This window comes from Lepisosteus platostomus, chromosome 6 (genome assembly GCF_059453375.1).
Source record: "Lepisosteus platostomus isolate fLepPlt1 chromosome 6, fLepPlt1.hap1, whole genome shotgun sequence".
In the NCBI taxonomy this organism is placed as follows: Eukaryota; Metazoa; Chordata; class Actinopteri; order Semionotiformes; family Lepisosteidae; genus Lepisosteus; species Lepisosteus platostomus.
In genome coordinates this window covers 67,542,685-67,552,806 of record NC_142616.1, presented here as the reverse complement: position 1 = coordinate 67,552,806, position 10,122 = coordinate 67,542,685, and the positions used below count along the sequence as shown (strand labels likewise).

General features: G+C 59.9%; 1 protein-coding gene across 7 annotated transcripts in view; it reads left to right on the top strand.

Annotated features, from left to right (window-relative positions):
• The first annotated feature begins 4,241 nt into the window (after positions 1-4,241).
• prkcdb (protein kinase C, delta b) overlaps positions 4,242-10,122 on the top strand; it is a 29,206-nt gene continuing 23,325 nt past the window's right edge. For all 7 annotated transcript variants that reach the window (XM_088637175.1, XM_088637174.1, XM_088637173.1 and 4 more), the window contains exon 1: positions 4,242-4,375. The gene's annotated coding sequence lies outside the window, so the exon portion shown is untranslated. The remainder of the gene's footprint in view (positions 4,376-10,122) is intronic.

Here is a 10,122-nt window from a genome sequence, read left to right as displayed (position 1 = left end):
GGGGTTTCCGGCTCCAGGTCCTCCTCCTCCACAAGGGGGCGTCTTTCCAGACGAGTATGGGATACTGTCCTTCACTTGGTTTTGAAAACGAACACCGAGTCGTCGGTGGAGACTTCTTGTGGGGTTCAAAGTCCGAACTCTGAAATGGTTTTACATGACTCCTAATGTAGGAGATCAGTGCCAGAAGTATTCGAATACCAGGACAAATAGCCGATTTAGCTTTAGTTTACAGGAAGACAAGAGAGGTTTCCTTTGTGTCTCTTTATAGCAGGCGTGTGTTCAGTACAGAGGAGTGTTGGGTGACAGTGGAAGAATCTGGTAGCAGTTCTTTATTACAATAATATTATAAAGCTATATTAGGATATGTAGCCATTTATGTCTCTTGGTGCAATTTTACAGCACAACCTAAGCAAAAAAACGATGTTGGACTCAATGGAATGGCAGGACTCTGTGGAGCCTGTTTTGGTCTCGTCTGGAACTGGTTCTGGGGCTGTGGCGGCCCGCGGAGCTCTTCAGTCCGAGGCCCGACAGTGGCTGTTCTACCAGGAGGGCTCACAGTGCAGCAGTCCCAGTCCAGGCCTACATAGAGGAGACAGCTGCCCCTCCCTTCCTGAGAGCACAAGACAGGTCACGAAAGAGAGGCCCATCTATCCTGTTAGGGAGCTCGTAGCTCATTGATCCCAGGATCTCAAGCGGCCATCTCTCGAAAGAAGCCGGGGTATCGGCTTCAGCAGCCTGGCTGGGCAGCTTGTCACAGACAGCCGGAAGCCTGGAGGAACAAAGGCAGATTGGGGCTCTGAGAGATCTGCGACCAGCCCAGTCCACCCCAGTCCACCGCAGTGCAGCGCGCTCAGCACAGTGGGGGAAGAGACAGCCTGGCCTAGTTTACCTGCGCTCGGGCCACGCAGAAGGGCTATTTCTGTCCTGCCACCTGAGTCTGAACAAGCACGCAGATAAATAAAGGCTCCAGCCCTTCGCTGCAGGGTGTTGCATTTCTATTTTAAAAGGAGAGAGAGGGAAGGGTTTAAACCTGCTCTAATGAAATGTGTGGCGTGCGTAAAACACCTTCCTTTAATGTTAATTTCGGAATCAGAAGGTAGACCCTACGTGCAGCAGGGACGAATACCTCTTTCTGGGAGCATCATTTAGGGCACACAGGGTCAGCAGTGGGTGAGAACATCGTTTGCTCTGTTATTAGACGTCTTCGATGGTCAGACCAAGAAGAGCCGCCCGATTACCTCTGAACAGGATGGAGGAGGATGGTTGAACAAGCTGAACATGAAGTACCAGCCGGGCTTGAGCAAACTGAGCTGATGACATTTCTGGGTCAGCCCTGTTTTTGAGCCAGTTCCTGTATATGGAGATTGTAACACGGCAACACCGTCTACTAACGCAAATCATTAGAACACAAGACAGGTTCCAAGCGGGATGAGGCCACCGAGTCGTTCCTGCTAGAATCCGAAATGTCAGCATTTTCCACGGCGTCTGGACGGCTTGTTCCACACCCCCACAACCCTTTGTGTAGAGACGTGCCTCCTGTTTTCGGATTTTAAAGCATCTCTACAGAGTTTCCACTTGTGTGCTCTGGTTCATGAGTCACTGAGGCCAGCAGCTGATTCGGAAGAAATCTGCTGGCTTGACATTGTCAGGGGCTTTGAGGATTGTGAAACCTGTTCCTATCTCTTAAAGACTGAACAGGTTTATTTCCTTCAATAAGAATGCCCAGTGTAGGACAGTCGCTTAAACCCCAGAATGTATCTGGGTGCCCTTCTCTGGGCTGCTTATTGCACTGCACACCTGTCTGTGTGGAGTTTGCATGCTCTCCTGTGTCTGTGTGTCTTTCCTCCAGGCCCTCCGGATCCTTCCCGCCTCTCCAAAGACACACAGGATACTCTGACTGGCTGCTTCAAACTGCCCGTTCCGGAGTTCGATCCCTGATCCCACAAGGAAGGTGCCTGCATTATGCATCAAGGCCAGAGGTTATTAATTAAAAATAAGTACAGGACAATCAGCAGATCACAGCAAACAAACTGAGGAAGGAGGGGAGCTGTGCTGGATCTGGAGAGGAGACAGGGCTATGTAACTTGAAAGCTAGAGATCTCTTGATCTGTATCTTTATGATGTTGTAAAGGGTTTCCTTTCATGCTGGGGTTTCCTTGTTGGTGTGTGTTTGTTCTCTTGTCTGTCTTGTTTGTTCCTTAATGATGGACGCTGTGTGAACTTTGTTGAAAATGAATTAAAAAAAGAAACGCAGGCTTGCAGTCCGGGGTCAGGAAGTGCGAATCCTTCGGAAGACAGTGATGCGGCTTGTCCACACGCCATCCCTGCAGTCTGAGATCATCCTCTCGGCGCAGTGGTGACTCAGCCCCGCGTGGCCCCCACGCCCCCACGCCCCCACGCCCAAGCTGACAGGCACCTGATCACCTGCGGGTCTCTCCTGCTCCGAGCCCAGCGGGGAATCCCAGCGCTGAGAGTGCACAGTCACCCGTGCTGTCATAACTTCCAGGTGGTGGCGAAACTCAGTCACGTTCCCAGAACAATACACACACACACATAAACACACACACACGGACTTGCTGAGTCACGGAGGACTCATGAGTTGACTTGTTTATTTCTTCTAAACCAGCAGCCCTGTCTTACGATTTTGCAGCTCTTAGGCCTTTTCTGCAAACAGGCTCCTGTCTGGAATTCTTTCCCACTCCCACTCCCACTCCACATCCCTGCCTGGACAACCTTGTGCTTTGGGTCAGGAGGGGTGCAGATGTTCACATTCCCGAGACAGAAGAGCTGTCCCCTGTCTCTCTCCCCTGTCACCATCTTGTCTGTCCTCCCACCTTCACAGTGTCTCGTCACATTCCCTCCTGGTCCCCCTGTTGCGTCTCTCTGGTCTGTCTCTTCCACGGGTGCCCAGCCCTGGTCCTGGGGAGCCCCTGGGTCAGGGGTCTTCAGGTCACCCCTAAACCATCAGTCCCCAGACTCCTGTGAGGGTGTGGCTGTGACCAGTGAGGCAGGTGCCCTGGTGCAAGAAGGAGTTTAGAGACCCTGTGAGCTGAAAATCCCTCTCCTGTCTCTCCTGTCTCTCTCAGGGACCACAGCTGGACACTGCTGCCTCACCCGAGCCCGCTAGCTGGCCGGCTGGGCCGTGGCCCTCCGGGACCAGGCTCAGGCTCTTCCTGCTGGGCCAGCTCCCTCGGCTGCCATCTTCAGGCGAGTCGTGCTGACCTCCCGCCTGTGCGCCGGAGAGCGGAGAGCAGACTGTGGGGGTTTACGGGTCGCTGGCCTGCAGAGACCTGCCTGGCGTGCAGGCTGAGCCCCTCGGCCATCAGAGAGGTCTCGTTCTGAACTGGGCTGAGCTCTGCGGAGGAGGAGAGACGGGCACCTGTGGGCTCCGTCAACGCGTGGAGCGTTTGCAGAGAGAGTTAGTGATATTTCACATAGAAGACAGGAATGAACCTCGTCAAAAATGCTGTGTCTGGCAATCTCTCTCTGCCTGACACATTTATAGGACACGAGAGATTGACCAGGACTGCTCTCGGATTATAGGAAGACTTGGAGAGTGATCGTGTACGGAGTGTAGCAGGAGGAGCCACCAGAGGGGTCAGAATCTCACCCTGCTGGTTCTGGAAGGAAAACATAGCTGGGCAGCCTGTTCCACACCCCCACAGCCCTCTGTGTTCAGAAGCTGCTGAGAACCGCTGTTCTCAGTTCTTACTCCGCTCCAGCTCAGTATTGTGTACATTTATACTGCGTTTGTTTATTCTGGAACGGTCAAGTTCCCTGTGGAATCGGTGTTTCATCATGTTTTATACGTTTTGTTTGGATTTCAGACATTGGCAGCTGTTGTTTGAGCCTGGGCGTCACGGAAGACGGGCGGACTGGTGGGATCTGTGGGTGTCCCGGGAAGTCCCCGACCGGCCTCCGAACCCGCCCAGAACGCAAACCCACCTTTCGCTCGACTGTCTCGGGAAGCGAGCGAGTCAGCCCGCAGGGATCGCGACGAGCTCCTGCGATCTGCTCGGCCGGAGGAAACGCTCAGAAGCTGCAGCGAAGAAAACCCGAAACTCGTCACGGCCCGGGCTGCCCACCCCCCCCATCCTCCTCCTCCTCCTCCTCCTCCTCCTCCCAGGTGGCAGTACAAGTGGAGCGCGCCCCTACCTTGGCCGGCCAGTGAGCGCGCCCCGCCTGCCGCGAGCCGCACCTGAGCGACGTCACAGCGCCGGGCGGGTGCCGCTGCGCGAGACGAGCGCGAGAGAGACACTTCCTCCAGCACGCGGCGCAGCTCGAGAGAGAGCGGCAGAGCGAGCGAGCGCAGAGAGGAAGCGGAGCGAGCCGAGACCCGGGGCCACCGCGGCGTCGCTGCCAACAGCTGCAAGAGGTGAGCGAGCTGGGTTTTTTTGTGCGAGGCGATAGCGGCGGCTCCCCACTCTTATAACCCCCCCACCCCCCCCCGCCGCGGCGAGAGGACTGGCCCCCACCCGCCGGATCTGCAGGCAGCGAAACTTTCGGGCTGCAGTGTCGCGCTCTTCCTCGCCGCTTGCGTGGAGTTTCGGTGTGTCGGCCGGGGCGGGGAGAGACGAGACGAGACAGGAAGAAGAGTTCGGCGGCTCCGGCCGAGAAACTCGCCGCCAAAAGCGAGAGAAACAGAAGCAGGCGGGCAGAGGCGCGGTGCCGGTCCGCTCAGCCCCCGCTCCCGGGTCCCCAGGTGGAGGAAGGGCGCCGGGTCCGGCGGGGTCCCGGGGTCCCCCCGCTCGGCTGGGCTGAGGCGGCGGTCGCGCTGTCCGAGTGGGCTCCGGGCTGGGGGCCGCGGGGCGTTTCAAGAAGTTTTGTTTTTTTTGCGCGTGTGCGTGTCCTTCGGCTTCTGAAAATCTCTTCCACCCTCCGCCGTGGTCGGACTGCCGGTCTGAAAGGGGCTTTCTCTGCGTGGAGGAAGAGGAGCGGGGGGTGGTGTGGATGTGTACGTGGGATCCCGAGCCCTGCGTGGGTCTTCCCCCCTCGCGGGACGGTGTGGCCGGTCTGTGCTCTGTACCGTCCTGGAAGTTGCTCTGCACCCGCCTGTGTCTCGGTCCGTGGGACAGCGAGACCGCGGACCTGTTTCCACTCTGTTTGACAGCTGCTAAACCTCCCAGCCCGCCACAGATCCCAGATCCGTCTTGTTGTTGTAAGCGTCTCTAAAAACACTGGGAAAACAGCCGTTTGGCGTGTGCGCGCTCCTGTGCGGAGGTAGACACCTGTCCCACCTGCGCAGGTGGGGTACAGTCGCTCCGTCCACGGCCTCCGGGGACCCTCCTCCACGCGTGGGGCCCCTCTCGCGAGAGTGTCCCGGGTGGAGCCGCCCGCCCCGCGGGGGGGCAGCAGTGTGGGCCGTGGGTCGTCACTGTGCTCGGGCTGCAGGGGGTGATTACAGTGGCGGCTCTGCTCTGCAGGGACCGTGGGCCCGGGACAGGACTGAGGTCACCCCGAGAGTGAGGGGGTTAGTGTGTAAGTTTGGGGCTCACGCCTTTGCTGAATTGAACAGGACTGCTGAGGCGGGGCGGAGCTGTGGCTCTGTGGCTCAGGATCTGCGCCTGTGACTGGGAGGTTGCCGGTTCAAATCCCGCGAACAGCAGAGGAATCCTACTCTGTTGGGCCCCTGAGCAAGGCCCTTCACCCCAGCTGCTCCAGGGGCGCCGTACAATGGCCGACCCTGCGCTCTGACCCCCAGCTCCTCTCCCTGTCTGTGTGTCTGTGTCTCCATGGAGAAAAGCTGGGGTATGTGAAAAGACGAATTCCTAATGCGAGAAATTGTATAGGGCTAATAAAGTACCAGCACCAGTGCCGAGCGCGGGTCGCTGCAGAGCTGTGATCAGGGCTCGGGCCAGAGCAGGAGGCCGGAGCTCAGCCTGGGGAGGTTCTCGGCTGCGCGGTATTGATCGCTCCGGGCCCAGACTGGGATCGATCCCCGTTTCGCCCGCTGCGTTCCTGGGAACGCCTGGGCGGTGGGTTGGCAGGTTGTGCGCCCCCTGCAGCCGGGCCGGGCCCTGCGCGCCTCTGGACCCGTGACCCCGGTGTTGTCGGTCCAGGGGGGGTGGGGAGGTCGGCTCTGTCCTGCCCCTCCCTGTCCCAGGCCAGCAGAGAGAACAGCCCTGAGCTTCTCCCCTCTGCCTGGTCATCTCCTTGCTGTGGATTGTAAGTGTTGGAGTGGAAAATGTCTCAGGCTGGTCCCAGCTCCAGGCCTCCAGGAATGCAGCTTGTCTGGTTTCTGTTCCACCCACATTCTCTCGGCGGCCTAATCGTTTAACTGCAGAACTGCGACGCCTCTGTCCGCGCGCCGAGGTGATTCCCAGGTGACTGAACCTTCAATGAAGCGACTGTCTTGTGTCATCGACTGTAAAAGACCTATATACGTCTCATTTGGGAAATAATGGGGTTAATTGCTTAATCGACTGCTCGGGTTGAAACAAAAACCCGGAAAACATTGGAAATGTGGGAGTTTTACCAGAACTTAATAAAGGACTGCAAAAGAGGACGAGGCTCTTGATCGTTTGGTCATTAAGCACCTAAGAGAATCTTAATTTTGTCCAGCTGCTGCTTGTAGGATTGGCCACCTGACTGGAAACCCTGCTCCCCACACCCACAACTCTTTGTGTAACAGGGTTTCCTGCACTCCTGGTTCAGAGCCTTTTCTCGGTTCTCTTCCGGTTTTCTAACGGGGCAGTACAGCGATATAAACACCGGTGTTGGTGTTTGCACCTCAACACGCTCCGTGGGCCTCTTCCCCTCGTCTTGCTGGCGGCGCGGGTCCCTGTGGGCCGGCGTGGGCCCAGGTCCAGGCCCGGCCGTGAGAGACCCCATCTGGGAGGAGTGCTGTTTTCACTTCTCTCTTTTCTTCTGCGCTGTGGTCAGCCTTGTGCAAGCCAGTCTTTTTCAAGGAGCCCCGTCTTCTGAGAAGAGTTTGAGGAACTCGCAAGAAAAGCAGAAGTTCTTTTTCCGGCGAGCGCGGGGGGGGGCGTCGTCCTCGGCTCTCCTGTCCCCCTGCGGCCCCCCCGGTCTTGTCTGTCGGTTGCATCGGTCCAGGGCGGAGACCGGGGCACAGGAGCTAGCAGGTCAAGTGTGGGGTCGCTGTCTGAGGACCGGTGAGGTGTCCTGAGCTGATGTCCCGGCTGACGGGCAGGGCGCGAGCTCGGGAATTTCGGGCCAGCAGCTCACACCGCCCACACCACCCAGGTGGCACAGCTGGGCCTCGAGCCGGCAAACACCCGGTCCTGAACGGCCGGGCCTGCTCCCGTCTGGCGCGCTGCCTGGGGCAGGGGTGGCGTTCTGGCGCCCTTGACGGCGGCTCTCCTCGGGGAAGCGGACCCTGCCTTTCCAGACGGGCACCGAGGACGGACCGCCCCCCCCCGCTGCCCGTTTGAAATCCGCCTCCCTGTCGTTTCCACCGGCGCCCTTGTGCTGAAGGCGAAGGACAGGCGGACAGCGGCACAGGCCCAAATTAGGCCAAGGGCCCTGGAGGGAGAGGCGCTGTGCTGTGCAGCAAGGACAGGCTCCGCTGACACACTTTCCTGGGCCCCCGCGCGCAGTCTGACGGGTCTCGGCTTTCCTGCCGCTGAGGGCTAGCAGCCGGGTGTCTGGTGAGGCACTTCCGAGTTGCTTGGCCAGTGCAGCAATCTGCAGGGCTGAAAACGCACAGCTCCTCTCCTTGACCAGGCTCACAGCGCCACGGGGTCTGGCGGGGGGAGCGACAACGAGTCGGGCGGAGAATTGGGGACCGGCACCCCGAACGCGGGGCGTGAGCGTGGCTCTGCGTGGGCGCGCTTGCGGGCTCGGTGTGAGCTCAGGCCGGCAGCTGAGCGGGGTATTGATCTCCGCTGGGACAGAGATGTGCCCGGCTCAGGGGCCGGGGAGGGGTCGAGCCAGTACAGCAGCAGGAAAAACAGCCCCCCCCCCTCGGTCCCCCCACAGCAGCAGGAGTGGGCTCCGGTATTGCCGAGTAAGACTTTTCGCCTCTAATTATTTCTAATTACTCATTAGCCCGGGGGGCGATGCTGAGGCACTGTGAGGCAGGGGGCCCCCTGTGTGCTGGCATCCTCCTCCCTGGCTGCTTTCTCAACAGCAGGTTAAGCATTAACCTCCGTCGGGCTGCGCTCCCCCTGGAGGGTCCAGAAAAGGGCTATATCAGTGTAAGCAATTATTATTATTATTATTATTATTATTATTATTGTGTTCCTGACCGGAGCTGGGCAGCTGCTGTGTCGTGGAGCTGGACACTGGACAGGTCAGAGAGCTGGGCAGACATTGGGCTGTGGCAGGACACTGGACGGGCCGAGAGCTGGGCGGGTGGTGGAGATGGACACCGGACGGGCCGAGAGCCGGGCGGGTGGTGGAGATGGACACCGGACGGGCCGAGAGCTGGGCGGGTGGTGGAGATGGACGCCGGACGGGCCGAGAGCCGGGCGGGTGGTGGAGATGGACGCCGGACGGGCCGAGAGCCGGGCGGGTGGTGGAGATGGACGCCGGACGGGCCGAGAGCCGGGCGGGTGGTGGAGATGGACGCCGGACGGGCCGAGAGCCGGGCGGGTGGTGGAGATGGACGCCGGACGGGCTGAGAGCCGGGCGGGTGGTGGAGCTGGACACTGGACGGGCCGAGAGCCGGGCGGGTGGTGGAGCTGGACACCGGACGGGCCGAGAGCCGGGCGGGATGGGCCGAGAGCTGGGCGGGTGGTGGAGCTGGACACCGGACGGGCCGAGAGCTGGGCGGGTGGTGGAGCTGGACACCGGACGGGCCGAGAGCTGGGCGGGATGGGCCGAGAGCTGGGCGGGTGGTGGAGATGGACACCGGACGGGCCGAGAGCTGGGCGGGTGGCAGGCTGGGCTTCTTGTGCCAGGGCAGATGACCCTGCTGCCCGCGAGTGCGCTCCCAGCTCTGCCACACTGGAGGCATTGTGCAGAAAGTAGCTCTTTCAGAAATAAAATATGGCGAGCACCAGGGGGATGCGTCTGGCCCAGTGAAAGGGCCCTTTGTCCCGGCCTTGGGCCGGTTCTGGGGCCCTGCAGACCCAGTGGAGGGGGCTGGGGTGCTGCAGTCGGGTGGTCAGTACGCCTGAGGGTGACTCTTCCCCTCGGCAGCTCCGTGTCCTGATCGGCCCGGTCCCGGTTCTGTTCCGATCTCATCTGCGTGCGTGGTTCTCCCCGATCCCTTGATCGTTCATGATAAGAGCCGGAGACGCCGGCCCGGGCATCAGACGGCCTCGGGCTCAGTCCGGATTCCCGGCTGAGCCTCAGGGGAGCCCGTGGGTGGGTGGGTGGCATCCCGATCCGTCTCGGGTGTATCCAGGAGCAGTCCTCCGTTGCCATCTTCAGTGCACTTGCACAGACAGGCACCCGACAGAAAAAACCCACCCCAGATGGATCAGAGCAGCAGTGCAGTGAGGTCTCGTCCCTGCGCCGGGCCTGGGCTGTCGGGCCGCAGTCGGACGTGATGCAGCTCTGTCTGTCCGCGCTGTTTCCCAATCTGCTGCAACGCCTGTGGTGAAACGAGCTGGTTTAGAAACCGTGCTCTCGGCCCGCAGACAGGCTGTTGCAACGATGAGGTAGGAGCAGTTGCAAACAAGAGGGGGCCCCACCGGCCCCACCAGGTAGTAATCTGATCCAGCTCGCTCATCCAGCTCTTTCTCAAGAGAGAAGCCGGGGTATCGGCTTCAACGACCTGGCTGCGCCGCTTGTTCCCCACCCCCACCGCCCTCTGTGTAAAGACGTGCCTCTCGTTCTAGTGAGAGAGAGAGGGAGAGGTGCAGCAGGAGATTGAAGAGGGAAAGTTAGAGAAGGAGAAGGGTGCGAGTACGTTATCTCGGGCCGGCCGGCTATCATCTCCATCGGGGCGTATTTTTCCATCGGGGGAAAGAGACATCGTGCCGGAGGGAGTCGGACCTGCAGGACCTGTTGTGCGGGATGCAGCGGAGAGCGTGCACGCGTGTGCCGAGGCCTGCGCGATCGGACCTGTTCGATCTTCAGCCCTGTGTCGCTGCTGCAGCCTGAGCTCGGTGGCGCCTGTCGTTCCCCTGCAGCCCCCCCACCGCAGGAGTGCATCACGGCGCTGTGGTTTCTAGCACCCTGTCATCAAGTGACACCGGGAGCCCTAACAGCCTT